The sequence below is a fragment of the Manihot esculenta genome, chromosome 17, assembly GCF_001659605.2.
Source record: "Manihot esculenta cultivar AM560-2 chromosome 17, M.esculenta_v8, whole genome shotgun sequence".
NCBI lineage: Eukaryota > Viridiplantae > Streptophyta > Magnoliopsida > Malpighiales > Euphorbiaceae > Manihot > Manihot esculenta.
The window spans coordinates 1,816,558-1,833,917 of record NC_035177.2 but is presented as its reverse complement, the minus strand read 5'-3'; positions in this window follow the sequence as shown (position 1 = coordinate 1,833,917).

The window sequence follows — 17,360 nt, the reverse complement described above, 5'->3', positions numbered from 1 at the left end:
TTAAAATTGGAAGTAAGACAATTAAAATTACGATGTGATTATTTAGAACAAAACCAAAAATTAACGCAAAATGAAGAAATAGGACAAAGTTCAGGAAAAGATAAATTAAATATAGAACAAAAACCAACAGAAATAACGTCAGAAAGTGAAGGAGAAACAGCATTAAAATTTAATGACATTACAAGAATAAGATACCAAAAATGGTATGTAAAAATAAATTTGGTAATAAAAGACTTTACACTAGAAACTATTGCAATGTTAGACTCAGGTGCAGATATGAACTGTATAGACCAAGGTATCATACCTAGTAAATATTTTTATAAAACAAAACAGACCCTATCAGCAGCAAATTCTACAAAGGTAAAAATAGATTACAAAATACCCAGTGCACATATATGTAATAATGGAATTTGTTTTAAAACCACTTTTATGTTAATAAAAAATTTGAATACACAAATTATATTAGGAAACCCATTTTTACAAATGTTGTATCCATTTAAGGTTACCCAATTAGGATTAGAAACAAATGTGTTAGGACAAGATATTCTTTTCCAATTTATAACACCCATTAGTTGTCATGATGTTAATCTATTCCAACAAACAAATATAAGTAAAATAAATAATTTAGAAAACCAGATAAAATTTTTAAAAAGTGATTTACATTCTATAAAAATAGAAGAACAATTAGAAAAACCAAATATGAAACAACAAATTAAAGAAATTCAAGAAAAATTTGAAAAAGATTTATGTTCAGAGTTACCAACAGCTTTTTGGGATCGAAAACAACATATAGTAACTTTACCATATGAACCAGAATTTAGTGAACGAAATATCCCAACTAAAGCTAGACCCATACAAATGAACCAAGAAATGCTAGAATTCTGTAAAAAAGAAATACAGGACTTATTAACCAAAAACTTAATTAGACCGAGCAAGTCACCATGGTCGTGTGCTGCTTTTTATGTAAACAAAAATGCTGAATTAGAAAGAGGATCCCCTAGGTTGGTTATAAATTATAAACCATTAAATAAAGCTTTACAATGGATTAGATACCCTATACCAAATAAACAAGATTTATTAAATAGATTATACAAAGCACAAATATTTTCTAAATTTGACATGAAGTCAGGATTTTGGCAAATACAAATAGCTGAACAAGACAAATATAAAACTGCCTTTACAGTACCATTCGGACAGTATGAATGGAATATTATGCCCTTTGGACTTAAAAATGCACCAAGCGAATTTCAAAAAATAATGAATGATATCTTCAACCCATATGAATTCATAATTACGTATATTGATGATGTTTTAATCTTTAGTCAACATATAGATCAACATATAAAACATTTAAATATTTTTTACAAAGCAGTAAAAAGAAATGGGTTAGTCTTATCCAAACCAAAAATGAAATTGTTTCAAATCAAAGTAAGATTTTTAGGTCATGAAATTCATCAAAATACTATAATACCAATTCAAAGAAGTATAGATTTTGCTGATAAATTTCCAGATGTAATTAAAGATAAAAATCAATTACAAAGATTTTTAGGTTCGTTAAATTACATTGCTGATTTCTTACCAAATTTAAGGATTTTATGTAAACCTCTATATAATAGATTAAAAAAGAATCCTAAACCATGGACAGAAGAACATACAAAATTAATACAAGAAATCAAAAAACATGTAAAGACTTTACCATGTCTAAATATTTGTAATCCACATATTTCTAAAATTGTCGAAACAGATGCTTCCGACCAAGGTTATGGTGGAATATTAAAACAAAACATTAATAATAAAGAGTATATTATTAGATATCATTCAGGAGTTTGGAATTCTACCCAAGAAAAATATTCTACTATAAAAAAGGAAATCTTAGCAATTGTTCTATGTGTAACAAAATTCCAAAGTGATCTTTTAAACCAAAAGTTTATTATTAGAGTTGATTGTAAAGCAGCCAAAGATGTTTTGACTAAAGATGTAAAAAATTTAGCTGCAAAACATATTTTCGCAAGATGACAAGCGTTTCTATCCATATTCGAGTTTACTATTGAACATATAAAAGGAACTGATAATTCCATTGCTGATTTTCTAACAAGAGAATTCTTGCAGGGAAAATGACAGACAAAGGAAAGGAAGCAGAAAAGATCTCTTTGAGATCACAAAGTTCACAAACAAATTTGACAAAATTACAATTATTTACTCCAGGACATAGTTTTGTCCAAAATATCACGGGACAATTATCTGTACCCAGACCACTGTATACAAATACTACTAGTATAATAAATAGACCCATTGGTTATATATCAAGTGCTTTGATCACACAACCACATTATGCAAGACCAAGATCTCCCAGACCTCATTTTACTTCCTTCAACAAATTCAGCCCATTACAGACAGTACCAATAACTCCATCCACATTTAAACAGGCCGTCTCTAACACATCATCTCCAAGACACACAATACCTACAAGCCCATCTTCTTCAAGCCAAACTGATTTAGCCCAATATAAATATAAGCCCATTGAAGACCAGATTATTACCATAGAACCAGAATACTGGGCACAAAATCCTCATTTAAATGAATATCAACTTTGTGAAACCATTTTTTCCAAAACTCATTATTACATCCCTGACAATTTCCAAAAATCCCAAATCTATTATGAAGCCATTCTTACTCATACAAATTCTATCCTCATACAAAACAATTTTGATCCTCACAATCATACCAAACTCAGATATTGCAAAGTAAGACTACTCAAGGTATGGACTCTTACTGAGTGGGGACAAGAGCCCCATAAAACAAAAGAATTTACTTATACCAATGGACAATTGAGACAAAATGCAAAATATAACTATTATGATTATCAATTTGCTTGGGAAAGAACATTTTTCAAGCAAAATGAACAATTATCCATATCTTTCTTCTTTTATATTTCTGACAATTTTACCTATCCCATCCCATTTTGGTTTCACCAATGGTGGAACAAATTTGGTATCCATGATGATATTATCCCAGATCAAATTAAACCTGCTAAAACCCAATTTTTTGATAAACAGCAATTACCAGAAACCATTATTTGCTCTCCCCAGTGGCTTATTTATTCTCATTACTTTCATATACCTTGGATTTTCATGACCGAATACCATATTAAAGACCAAATTATTGACAATTTCCAAATTCCCATGTTAGTCAGAAAATACAAAACTAAATGGTGGACTAAAACTAATCTCCAAGGTTGCGACCAAATAGCAGTAGACCAGTTCTTTGTAAACAATCCACAATATTGCAAAACACCTAGCCCAGCCGCTATTACTAAACAAGAAACCTTTTTAGCAAGAAAACAACAAATTATGGCACATATGGCTGCCTGTACCTCCGAACAAGAATATGAAAAATTACTTGAAGAAATAAAAGAAACAAGGAGTACTGCAGCATCACCATCACCAATTGACCTATCTGATGACAATGATGACTTTTTTACACAAGCAGAGATATAAGATAAAAGCAAGTGGCAACAAAGCAAAAGCAGATACCCGACAAAGTGGCAGACAGAAGAAAGAGAAAAAGACAAAAGCATGATGATGTCACAACACATGCAGCGGACAATTGGCCGACAAGATAAAATAATGGCCGACAAAGTTAAAAGTAAAAGTAAAAAGAAAAAGAAGAAAAAACAAATGACTCAGCAGCATACAAAAGAAAGTGGCGCACTCAGCAGCAGATAAAAGGAAGTGACGCACTAACCGACATTCTTCACAAATGAAGGAAAGACAACTCAGCACGCACTATCATGGACCGCTCAACCAAATTCAATAAACATTTGACATCCGCGGCTATAAAAAGGAACTCTCCAGACCAACGAAAACACACCGAAAAATCTCAAGCATTCTCTCTCTGTTAAAAATGTATTCTCTTTCATATTTCTCATGTAAGGATACCGAAGTTTGCAACAACTCGGTAGTAGCAGTAGTATCAGTTATTGTATAAGTAGTACAAAGGTAGTACAAAGTTGTATTTTGTATTTAGTTTTAATACAATTCTATTTTACCAACTGCTACTGTATAAGTCCGTGTTGACGGCAAATAATTCTCTCTCTCTTCGATTACCAGTCTGAGTTACTTCTGGGATACCAGGATAACATTGCAGGAACCTTGACCAATATAAGTATGCTCTGTGCTTGCAGTTCACACTGATCTGGCACATCAGAAAGACCATGGAAATTGAAATAGGAATATTTTATTGTACTATTTGTAACAAATTTTATATTTTATATTACTGTTATGATTGTAAGGATTTTTATACAATAGATCTAGATGAATGTAATTGTAGTGGATGTACGAATTATTACAATCTTAATATAAATTAAATTGCGTTTGTAGCTTTGTTATTGCATTAACATTGCCTATTGCCTGAATAATCATGAGATTTATTAAATCCGCATTAGAAAATTTAAGTTTGATAGATTTAACAAATAAAAGAGAAGTAGAAACATTTAAAAGAAATATAATTGAACAAGGAAGATTTATTAGCGATTACCATACTGCCAACCATAATGAATATTGTGATTGTAGAGAAGTAGAACGGACATTAGAATTATTTAATTCTATGATTATGTATCTCGAAGTACTATTAAGTAATAATAATTTTTAAATGAATAATTTTATTTATTGGACATCAAGTTTTTATTCATATCTTTTTTATATATTCTCTCTAGTAATCATAATATTATACAGTTTAATAATTTATCTTTATAATGTTTATAAGGTGATATTTTCTTAAATATTAAAAATAATAATCATAGAAAAATTAAAAATAATCATAAAAAAATTAAAAATCATACCTGGGATCGTAAAAATGGTATCAGAGCCTTCGAAGGCTCTATGGATCTTAAACAATTCAAATTAAAGTTTTAGGGTTGGACCTGTGTCACGAAAACCGTAAGTCAGGCAGAGAGTGGTAAGACCTGCAGTGTGAGTAGAGAAGGAAGTGAATGAGAAAACCCTAGAAATTTAAGATGGATATGTTTAGGAGAAATAGATCTTCTAGGTCTAGGAGACCAGACGACGAACTCATAAATGATTTAAATATTAATATAGATCAGAATCAAACAATATTATCAAGAGAAAATATATGGAATGATCAACAATTAACAAATTGGAAACCTCCAAAGACACCAATAGAGACAATCTACAAAACAGGTATATTAGATTTCAAATCAATTAGAGCAATTAAAACGAAAGAAAAAGTTATACCCTTATATGCTGATAAACAATCGATGAGTTTATTAAGTCAAAAAACAATAATAAAATATTTAAACCAAGGCTATAAATTTATGCACATAGGACTAGTACAAATTGCTATAAAACCATTAACAGTTGAAGGATTAAACACTAGTATGCATGTAGCTCTACGCGACTGTAGGCATAGGAATTATAAAGATTCACTATTAGGATTATTTGAAACCAGTCTAACAAATGGACCAATTTATTCAAATTGTTTTCCCAATTTTACCATATCACTAACAGACCCTCATATAATGAAAATTTTAACCTTAGAAATTCTAACTCATAATTATAATATGTTAAAAGGATCTCACATATATGAGATATTTTATAGATTAAATTATAAAATAATGAATACAGGATTATGTCCTAATGCTATAAACCATAAAAGGACAGAAGGAGAAACAATATTTTGGGAAATTGATCAATCTAAAGCAAATATAACCATTCCCAGAACTATGCATTGGAAAGATGTAACTTTACCAGAAATCTGGAAATATCCAGTTAAGACAATCCCTAACAAACCTTTTAAGGAAAATAAAGAAATAGACTATATTATTCAAAATGATGATGGATCATTAGAATTAAAATATAAGAGATCAAATTCCTTTAGACAAGCAACTCCTAATATATACCAACCCTCTAGACAATCGTTAGATACATCTCGGAGAAGACATAGTATAGAGATACAACCAGATAATAGTATATCAGAAGATTCTACTATTCCTCTTCCTAATTATCAAGGACCTTTTGTAGGAGAAACCTCTGGGACTAAACCACTAGAAGAAACATTTGACCAACATACAAAACCACAACATACTACGCAAGGTATCAAAATACAAGAAGGTGTTTATAGACAAGGCCAATTTAGTCAACCATATGAAGATAGTGATTTTACTATCAATACCTTAACCCAACCTTTCACCCTTGATAAAGACCTCATTCAAGCTGACTATATGTCCGATCACAACCGGGGGAAAAGGGACCTATTTTTGCACACCTATTCCAGAAAAGAACAAAGTCTCATTAAAAAACAATTCTTTACATTTTGTGAACAAGTCGAAAAGACTATACCATTTTTTACATATTTAAAATATTTTCATGAGAAAAAATTAAATGTATTGGAAAAGAAAATACATAAATGGCACAAAGTAAATAATGAAGGAGGAGGTAGTGATCTCGCCCATGAATGTGAAAAACCACCACTTGACAGAGTATTTTTCAAAAAAAACCAAATATCCCATGGAATGCAACCTATTGTAAAAACTGACAATATTGAAAAAACCCACATAAGAGAAATCAGCCTACAAAACAATTGGACCAATGTATCATTACATATCATAGGCCAATAATTAGATAGGATAGAAGAAAAGATAGATAGAAATCACGAAGACATTACGAATATAGAACACATAGAAACACCCCAGGCACCATCTCCTTTGCTACCAAAACCAAACACTATATATTTATCCCAAAGATATAGTAATCCAAAACCATATGATCTAATAGATCCAGCTAAAAAACCCATTAAGCAACCTTTCACAAAAATGATACCTTCATCACAAAACCCCATAGAAATAGTAACCATAAGTCCAAAAACAGAATTACAAGATATGTCAAAATTCTTACAAAACATTATAAAAGAACAAGGTACTTCCCCAAAACCTATAGTAGGCATTAAAATAAAAGAACCTACACAAAGTAAGATATCAAGTGAGAGTACTAGCAAAGATAAAAATAAAATAACAATTTTAACTGAATATAATGAAACCTCTTTCATCAGAAGATGACATTATAGACAATCCCTTGGAAGCATCAGACTTTGACCAAGAAGACAATATCCCTGTAAATACTATAGGAAGAAATTATGATAAAAGACCAGATGATTTAAAAATATTAGATAGGAAACAAAAACAATATAATGCAAAAAACATTTATGAATGGAATATAGATGACTTATCAGAAACAGAAATAATACAAATAACAAAAGAAATGGTCATCGTAGGAAATATTTATAAACAACGAGTAGGCATTACAGAAAAAGATGCCGCTGAAAATATTATATTAGGCTTTACTGGTGAATTAAGAACTTGGTGGGATAAATTATTAAGTAATGAAATAAAAACAAATATACTAAATGCCAGAAGAATAGATAACATTACTGGCGAACCAGTTATTGACCCACTAACAGGACAACCGCAAGCTTTTGTCTTAGCTTATTTAGTCTATAATCTTATATCTCATTTTATAGGAGATTTAGATTTATACACTGAAAGAAATAGTGAAATACTACAAAATCTTAAATGTAGGAAGTTAGAAAATTTTAGATGGTATAAAGACAATTTTCTAAAACGAGTATATGCATTAGCTGATCCAAATGCATACCATTGGAAAGAAAAATTCCTTACAGGACTACCTAGACTCTTTGCAACTAAAGTAAAAGAAACAATTGAACAAAAATTTGGACACATTTCTTATGATGACTTAACATATGGAGACCTAATAACCTGTGTAAATTTAACAGGCATTAGATTATGTAGAGATATGAAACTACAACAAAAATTAAAAATGGAAAATAGACAATCGCGAAAAGAATTAGGAAATTGGTGTGAACAATTTGGATTTGGAACCATAAAGAAACAAAAACATAAAAGATATAAACCTTTTAAAAATAGAATTTATAAACAATATAAGTACCCTAGAAAGTCATATAATAGACATAATAAACAGATAACTAAAAAACCTTTTACAAAGCGACCTTTTAAAAGAAATAATTATAAGAAAAACAATTTTAAAAGATCTAATGATAAAACTAATATAACTTGTTATTTGTGTAACCAAAAAGGACATTATGCAAAAGAGTGTCCTGCAAGAAGAAAAATACATGAATTAGGTGTAGAATTGAAAATAGATAATATAGAACAATTGTTAGAAAAAATTGACCAAGAAAAGTTATCTTCCTCAGAATTAGATGATGAATATAGTAGTGATAATTCAGTAGAAACAATAAGTAGTTCAGATAGTAATCATAATTGTCAAGGAGAGATATGTCATTGTAATAATAAAGTAAATGTATTAACAGAATATCAACAAGTATTGGAACAAATAGAACAAGTACAAGATTCCAATTTGAAACGAAAAATGTTTAAAAAATTGACAAAATTAATTAATGAAGAAATAAAACAAGAAACGGCACCACCAACTAAATTTGAAGATATTGAACAACTATTTAAAAATAAAAAATCGGTAACAACAATTTCCTCTATGGATTTACAATCTGAAATAAGACAATTAAAATTGGAAGTAAGACAATTAAAATTACGATGTGATTATTTAGAACAAAACCAAAAATTAACGCAAAATGAAGAAATAGGACAAAGTTCAGGAAAAGATAAATTAAATATAGAACAAAAACCAACAGAAATAACGTCAGAAAGTGAAGGAGAAACAGCATTAAAATTTAATGACATTACAAGAATAAGATACCAAAAATGGTATGTAAAAATAAATTTGGTAATAAAAGACTTTACACTAGAAACTATTGCAATGTTAGACTCAGGTGCAGATATGAACTGTATAGACCAAGGTATCATACCTAGTAAATATTTTCATAAAACAAAACAGACCCTATCAGCAGCAAATTCTACAAAGGTAAAAATAGATTACAAAATACCCAGTGCACATATATGTAATAATGGAATTTGTTTTAAAACCACTTTTATGTTAATAAAAAATTTGAATACACAAATTATATTAGGAAACCCATTTTTACAAATGTTGTATCCATTTAAGGTTACCCAATTAGGATTAGAAACAAATGTGTTAGGACAAGATATTCTTTTCCAATTTATAACACCCATTAGTTGTCATGATGTTAATCTATTCCAACAAACAAATATAAGTAAAATAAATAATTTAGAAAACCAGATAAAATTTTTAAAAAGTGATTTACATTCTATAAAAATAGAAGAACAATTAGAAAAACCAAATATGAAACAACAAATTAAAGAAATTCAAGAAAAATTTGAAAAAGATTTATGTTCAGAGTTACCAACAGCTTTTTGGGATCGAAAACAACATATAGTAACTTTACCATATGAACCAGAATTTAGTGAACGAAATATCCCAACTAAAGCTAGACCCATACAAATGAACCAAGAAATGCTAGAATTCTGTAAAAAAGAAATACAGGACTTATTAACCAAAAACTTAATTAGACCGAGCAAGTCACCATGGTCGTGTGCTGCTTTTTATGTAAACAAAAATGCTGAATTAGAAAGAGGAGCCCCTAGGTTGGTTATAAATTATAAACCATTAAATAAAGCTTTACAATGGATTAGATACCCTATACCAAATAAACAAGATTTATTAAATAGATTATACAAAGCACAAATATTTTCTAAATTTGACATGAAGTCAGGATTTTGGCAAATACAAATAGCTGAACAAGACAAATATAAAACTGCCTTTACAGTACCATTCGGACAGTATGAATGGAATATTATGCCCTTTGGACTTAAAAATGCACCAAGCGAATTTCAAAAAATAATGAATGATATCTTCAACCCATATGAATTCATAATTACGTATATTGATGATGTTTTAATCTTTAGTCAACATATAGATCAACATATAAAACATTTAAATATTTTTTACAAAGCAGTAAAAAGAAATGGGTTAGTCTTATCCAAACCAAAAATGAAATTGTTTCAAATCAAAGTAAGATTTTTAGGTCATGAAATTCATCAAAATACTATAATACCAATTCAAAGAAGTATAGATTTTGCTGATAAATTTCCAGATGTAATTAAAGATAAAAATCAATTACAAAGATTTTTAGGTTCGTTAAATTACATTGCTGATTTCTTACCAAATTTAAGGATTTTATGTAAACCTCTATATAATAGATTAAAAAAGAATCCTAAACCATGGACAGAAGAACATACAAAATTAATACAAGAAATCAAAAAACATGTAAAGACTTTACCATGTCTAAATATTTGTAATCCACATATTTCTAAAATTGTCGAAACAGATGCTTCCGACCAAGGTTATGGTGGAATATTAAAACAAAACATTAATAATAAAGAGTATATTATTAGATATCATTCAGGAGTTTGGAATTCTACCCAAGAAAAATATTCTACTATAAAAAAGGAAATCTTAGCAATTGTTCTATGTGTAACAAAATTCCAAAGTGATCTTTTAAACCAAAAGTTTATTATTAGAGTTGATTGTAAAGCAGCCAAAGATGTTTTGACTAAAGATGTAAAAAATTTAGCTGCAAAACATATTTTCGCAAGATGACAAGCGTTTCTATCCATATTCGAGTTTACTATTGAACATATAAAAGGAACTGATAATTCCATTGCTGATTTTCTAACAAGAGAATTCTTGCAGGGAAAATGACAGACAAAGGAAAGGAAGCAGAAAAGATCTCTTTGAGATCACAAAGTTCACAAACAAATTTGACAAAATTACAATTATTTACTCCAGGACATAGTTCTGTCCAAAATATCACGGGACAGTTATCTGTACCCAGACCATTGTATACAAATACTACTAGTATAATAAATAGACCCATTGGTCATATATCAAGTGCTTTGATCACACAACCACATTATGCAAGACCAAGATCTCCCAGACCTCATTTTACTTCCTTCAACAAATTCAGCCCATTACAGACAGTACCAATAACTCCATCCACATTTAAACAGGCCGTCTCTAACACATCATCTCCAAGACACACAATACCTACAAGCCCATCTTCTTCAAGCCAAACTGATTTAGCCCAATATAAATATAAGCCCATTGAAGACCAGATTATTACCATAGAACCAGAATACTGGGCACAAAATCCTCATTTAAATGAATATCAATTTTGTGAAACCATTTTTTCCAAAACTCATTATTACATCCCTGACAATTTCCAAAAATCCCAAATCTATTATGAAGCCATTCTTACTCATACAAATTCTATCCTCATACAAAACAATTTTGATCCTCACAATCATACCAAACTCAGATATTGCAAAGTAAGACTACTCAAGGTATGGACTCTTACTGAGTGGGGACAAGAGCCCCATAAAACAAAAGAATTTACTTATACCAATGGACAATTGAGACAAAATGCAAAATATAACTATTATGATTATCAATTTGCTTGGGAAAAAACATTTTTCAAGCAAAATGAACAATTATCCATATCTTTCTTCTTTTATATTTCTGACAATTTTACCTATCCCATCCCATTTTGGTTTCACCAATGGTGGAACAAATTTGGTATCCATGATGATATTATCCCAGATCAAATTAAACCTGCTAAAACCCAATTTTTTGATAAACAGCAATTACCAGAAACCATTATTTGCTCTCCCCAATGGCTTATTTATTCTCATTACTTTCATATACCTTGGATTTTCATGACCGAATACCATATTAAAGACCAAATTATTGACAATTTCCAAATTCCCATGTTAGTCAGAAAATACAAAACTAAATGGTGGACTAAAACTAATCTCCAAGGTTGCGACCAAATAGCAGTAGACCAGTTCTTTGTAAACAATCCACAATATTGCAAAACACCTAGCCCAGCCGCTATTACTAAACAAGAAACCTTTTTAGCAAGAAAACAACAAATTATGGCACATATGGCTGCCTGTACCTCCGAACAAGAATATGAAAAATTACTTGAAGAAATAAAAGAAACAAGGAGTACTGCAGCATCACCATTACCAATTGACCTATCTGATGACAATGATGACTTTTTTACACAAGCAGAGATATAAGATAAAAGCAAGTGGCAACAAAGCAAAAGCAGATACCCGACAAAGTGGCAGACAGAAGAAAGAGAAAAAGACAAAAGCATGATGATGTCACAACACATGCAGCGGACAATTGGCCGACAAGATAAAATAATGGCCGACAAAGTTAAAAGTAAAAGTAAAAAGAAAAAGAAGAAAAAACAAATGACTCAGCAGCATACAAAAGAAAGTGGCGCACTCAGCAGCAGATAAAAGGAAGTGACGCACTAACCGACATTCTTCACAAATGAAGGAAAGACAACTCAGCACGCACTATCATGGACCGCTCAACCAAATTCAATAAACATTTGACATCCGCGGCTATAAAAAGGAACTCTCCAGACCAACGAAAACACACCGAAAAATCTCAAGCATTCTCTCTCTGTTAAAAATGTATTCTCTTTCATATTTCTCATGTAAGGATACCGAAGTTTGCAACAACTCGGTAGTAGCAGTAGTATCAGTTATTGTATAAGTAGTACAAAGGTAGTACAAAGTTGTATTTTGTATTTAGTTTTAATACAATTCTATTTTACCAACTGCTACTGTATAAGTCCGTGTTGACGGCAAATAATTCTCTCTCTCTTCGATTACCAGTCTGAGTTACTTCTGGGATACCAGGATAACATTGCAGGAACCTTGACCAATATAAGTATGCTCTGTGCTTGCAGTTCACACTGATCTGGCACATCAGAAAGACCATGGAAATTGAAATAGGAATATTTTATTGTACTATTTGTAACAAATTTTATATTTTATATTACTGTTATGATTGTAAGGATTTTTATACAATAGATCTAGATGAATGTAATTGTAGTGGATGTACGAATTATTACAATCTTAATATAAATTAAATTGCGTTTGTAGCTTTGTTATTGCATTAACATTGCCTATTGCCTGAATAATCATGAGATTTATTAAATCCGCATTAGAAAATTTAAGTTTGATAGATTTAACAAATAAAAGAGAAGTAGAAACATTTAAAAGAAATATAATTGAACAAGGAAGATTTATTAGCGATTACCATACTGCCAACCATAATGAATATTGTGATTGTAGAGAAGTAGAACGGACATTAGAATTATTTAATTCTATGATTATGTATCTCGAAGTACTATTAAGTAATAATAATTTTTAAATGAATAATTTTATTTATTGGACATCAAGTTTTTATTCATATCTTTTTTATATATTCTCTCTAGTAATCATAATATTATACAGTTTAATAATTTATCTTTATAATGTTTATAAGGTGATATTTTCTTAAATATTAAAAATAATAATCATAGAAAAATTAAAAATAATCATAAAAAAATTAAAAATCATACCTGGGATCGTAAAAATGGTATCAGAGCCATCGAAGGCTCTATGGATCTTAAACAATTCAAATTAAAGTTTTACAGAACGGAATTAAATGGTTAACAGAAACTATCACCCCTAAAATTTTGAATAAAAATCAAATTCAAATAAATTTTTCAATGAATCCTTAAATTTTACATTTAAACTTAATTAAGTTCTAATAAAATATCATTTATAATTTTAAAAAATATTTACTTCTATATATTTATCAACTTTTTATTAATTAAAATTTTAATATTTTAAATTATAAAAAATAATATTATATTAAATCATATTTTTTATATAAAATTTAAATATTTATTTAATCAAAAAAGATTGAATTATACTTATTTTGATCAGAAGTTTAAGGATAAATTTAAAATATTTTCTAATTTTTAATTATCTACCAACAATCTGGAATTTCAAACACTTGTCTATTTTTAGCTATGACAACTCCATATATCTCCTTTTCCTTATACAAAAAAGACACGTAAAAGTTCATTTGGATCGATCTAGCTTTTGTTGGTATGTCTTGTTCTTTAAAGTCTGGTTCATAAGGTAAAATGACTATGTGTTGTTTTCTATCCCAAAATACTGTTGGTAAATTTGAACATAAATCTTTTTCAAATTGTTCTTCAATTTCTTTTATTTGTTGTTTCACAATTGATTTTTCTAATTATTCTTCTATTTTTACAGAATGTAAACCTTCTTTTAAAAATTTAATTTATTTTTCTAAATTATTAATTTTACTTATGTTTTCTTGTTGGAATAAATTTACATCATGGTAATTAATTGGTGATATAAATTTAAAAATAATATCCTGTCCTAAAACATTAGTTTCTAAACCTAATTGTTTTACTTTGAAAGGGTACAACATTTGTAAAAAACGGTTTCCTAATATTATTTGAGTATTAAAATTTTTTATTAACATAAAACTCGTTTTAAAACATATACCATTGTTACAAATATGAGCGCTTGGTATTTTATAATATATTTTTGCTTTAGTTGAATTTGCTGCTGACAAGGTCTGATTAATTTTATGAAAATATTTACTTGGTATAATTCCTTGGTCTATGCAGTTCATATCTGCTCCTGAATCTAACATTGCTATGATTTTTAATTTAAAATCTTTTATTGTTAAAGTAATCTTGACATACCATTTTTAAAATTTTATTCTAGTAATGTCATTAAACTTTAACTCTTTATCGCTTTCATTTCCTGAAGTAATTTCTTCTTTTTGTTCTATAATTTTTTCTTTATTCTTTAAATTTTGATTTTGTTCTAACTGGTCACATCTATATTTAAGTTGTCTCACTTCTAATTTTAACTGTCTTATTTCTGATTGTAAATCCATAGAGGAAATTGTTTTTACTGGTTTCTTATGTCTAAAGATTTGTTCTATTTCTTCAAAATTTGTTGGTGCCTCTGTCTCTTGTTTTATTTCTTCATTAATTAATTTTGTTAATTTTTTGAAAAATTTTCTTTTAATGTTTGAATCCTGTACTTGTTCTATTTGTTCTAGTACTTGGTTATATTCTGTTAAAACATTTATTTTATTATTACAATTACAAATTTCTCCTTTGCAATTATGATTACTATCTGTACTATTTATTGTATCTGAAGAACTGTCACTACTATAATCTTCATCCAATTCTGAAGAAGATGGTTTAATTTGGTCAATTTTTTCTAATAATTGTTCTATATTATCTATTTTTAGTTCTAAACCTAATTCATGTATTTTTCTCCTTGCTTGGCATTCTTTTGCATAATGTCCTTTCTGGTTACATAAATAGCATGTTATATTATTTTTATTATTATTTGGTCTTTTGAAGTTATTTTTTCTATTATAATTATTCTTTTTAAATTGTTTTCTTTTAAAAGGTTTTTTATCTATTTGTTTATCATATTATGTCTATAACTGTATTTTCTATAAATTTTATCTATCTTATAAGGTTTATATTTTCTCTGTTTATGTTTCTTTATTGTTCCAAAATCAAATTGTTCACACCAATTGCCTAATTCTTTTCTAGATTGTCTATTTTCCATTTTTAATTTTTGTTGTAGTTTCATATCCCTACACAATCTTATTCCAATTAGATTTACACATGTTATTAAATCTCCATAGGTCAAATCATCATATGAAATGTGTCCAAATTTTTGTTCAATTGTTTCTTTAACTTTTGTGGAAAATAATCTAGGTAATCCTGTTAGAAATTTTTCTTTCCAATGGTAAGCGTTTGGGTCCGCTAATGCATATACTCTTTTTAAGAAATTATTTTTATACCATCTAAAATTTTCTAATTTTCTACATTTAAGGTTTTGTAATATTTCACTATTTCTTTCTGTATATAAATCTAAATCGCCTATGAAATGTGATATAATATTGTAAACTAAGTATGCTAAAGTAAAAGACTGTGGTTGTCCTGTAGATGGGTCAATGATTGGTTCTCCTGTAGTATTATCAATTCTTCGAACTGTTAATATATTAGTTTTTATTTCATTACTTAGTAATTTGTCCCACCAAGTCCTTAATTCTCCTGTAAATCCTAATATGATATTTTATGCTGCTTCTCTTTCCGTAACTCCAACTCTTTGTTTATATATATTTCCTACTATTATCATTTTCTTAGTTATTTGTATTATCTCGACTTCAGATAATTCATCTATATTTCACTCATATATATTTTTTGCATTGTATTGTTTTTGTTTTCTATCTAATATTTTTAAGTCATCTGGTTTATTATTATTTTGCCTTTCTATGGTATTTAAAGGAATATCATAGTCTTGGTCAGAGTCGTCTGATGCTTCTAATGGGTTATATATGGTTTCATCCTCTGAAGAAGAGGTTTCATTATATTTAGTTAGAATTGTAATTTTATTTTTGTCTTTGCTAGTACTTTCACTTTTTATATTACTTTGAGTTTGTAAAGGTTCTTCTATTTTAATACCTCCTGTGGTACTAATGCTCGGAGAACTATTTTGTTCACTTATAATTTTCTGTAATAATTTCGACATATCACTTAATTCTGTTTTGGGTTTTATTGTTACTGTATCTATAGGATTTTGTGATGGTGGTATCATTTTTGTAAAAGGTTTATTTAATTGTTTTTTAGCAGGGTCTATGTTATATGGTTTTGCAGTACTGTATCTTTGAGATAAATACTTCGTGTTTGGTCTTTCCATTATAGGAGAAGGTGTCTGTGGTATTTCTATATGGTCTATATCTTCTATAGCATTATAATTTTTTTCTATTTTTTCTTCCATTCTATCTAATTGGTTTCCTATTATATGTAAGGCTACATTGGTCCAATTATTTTGTAAATAAACATCTTTCATTTATTTATCTTGTATATTCTGTGTATGAACTATGGGTTGTATACCATGATATTCATGATCTTTTTTAAAAAATGCTCTATTCATGGGTGGTCTTTCAGATTCATAATATTGGTCACTTGGATCTCCCATATGATTAACTTTGTTCCACTTATGTATTTTCTTTTCTAATACATTTAAGTTATTTTGATGATAATATTTGAGATAAGTAAAGAATGGTATAGTTTTTTCTACTTGTTCACAGAATTCGAAAAATTATTTTTTAATTTTCTTTTGTTCTGTTAGTGAATACGTGTTGATAAATATGTCCATTTTCCCCCGATTTTGATCTGACATATAGTCAGCTTGAACTTGGTCTTTATCAATTTCAAAACTTTGAGTTAATGTATTAATAGTAAAATCATTGTCCTCATAAGGTTGGCTAAATTGTCCTTGTCTAAATACACCTTCCTGTATTTTTATTCCTTTGGTAGTATGTTGTGGCTTAGTGTGTTGGTCAAAAGTATCTTCTACAGGTTTAGTACCAGAAGTTTCTCTAATAAAAGGTCTTTGGTATGGAGGAATAGTAGATTCCTCAGATATACTTGTATCAGTATGTAATTCT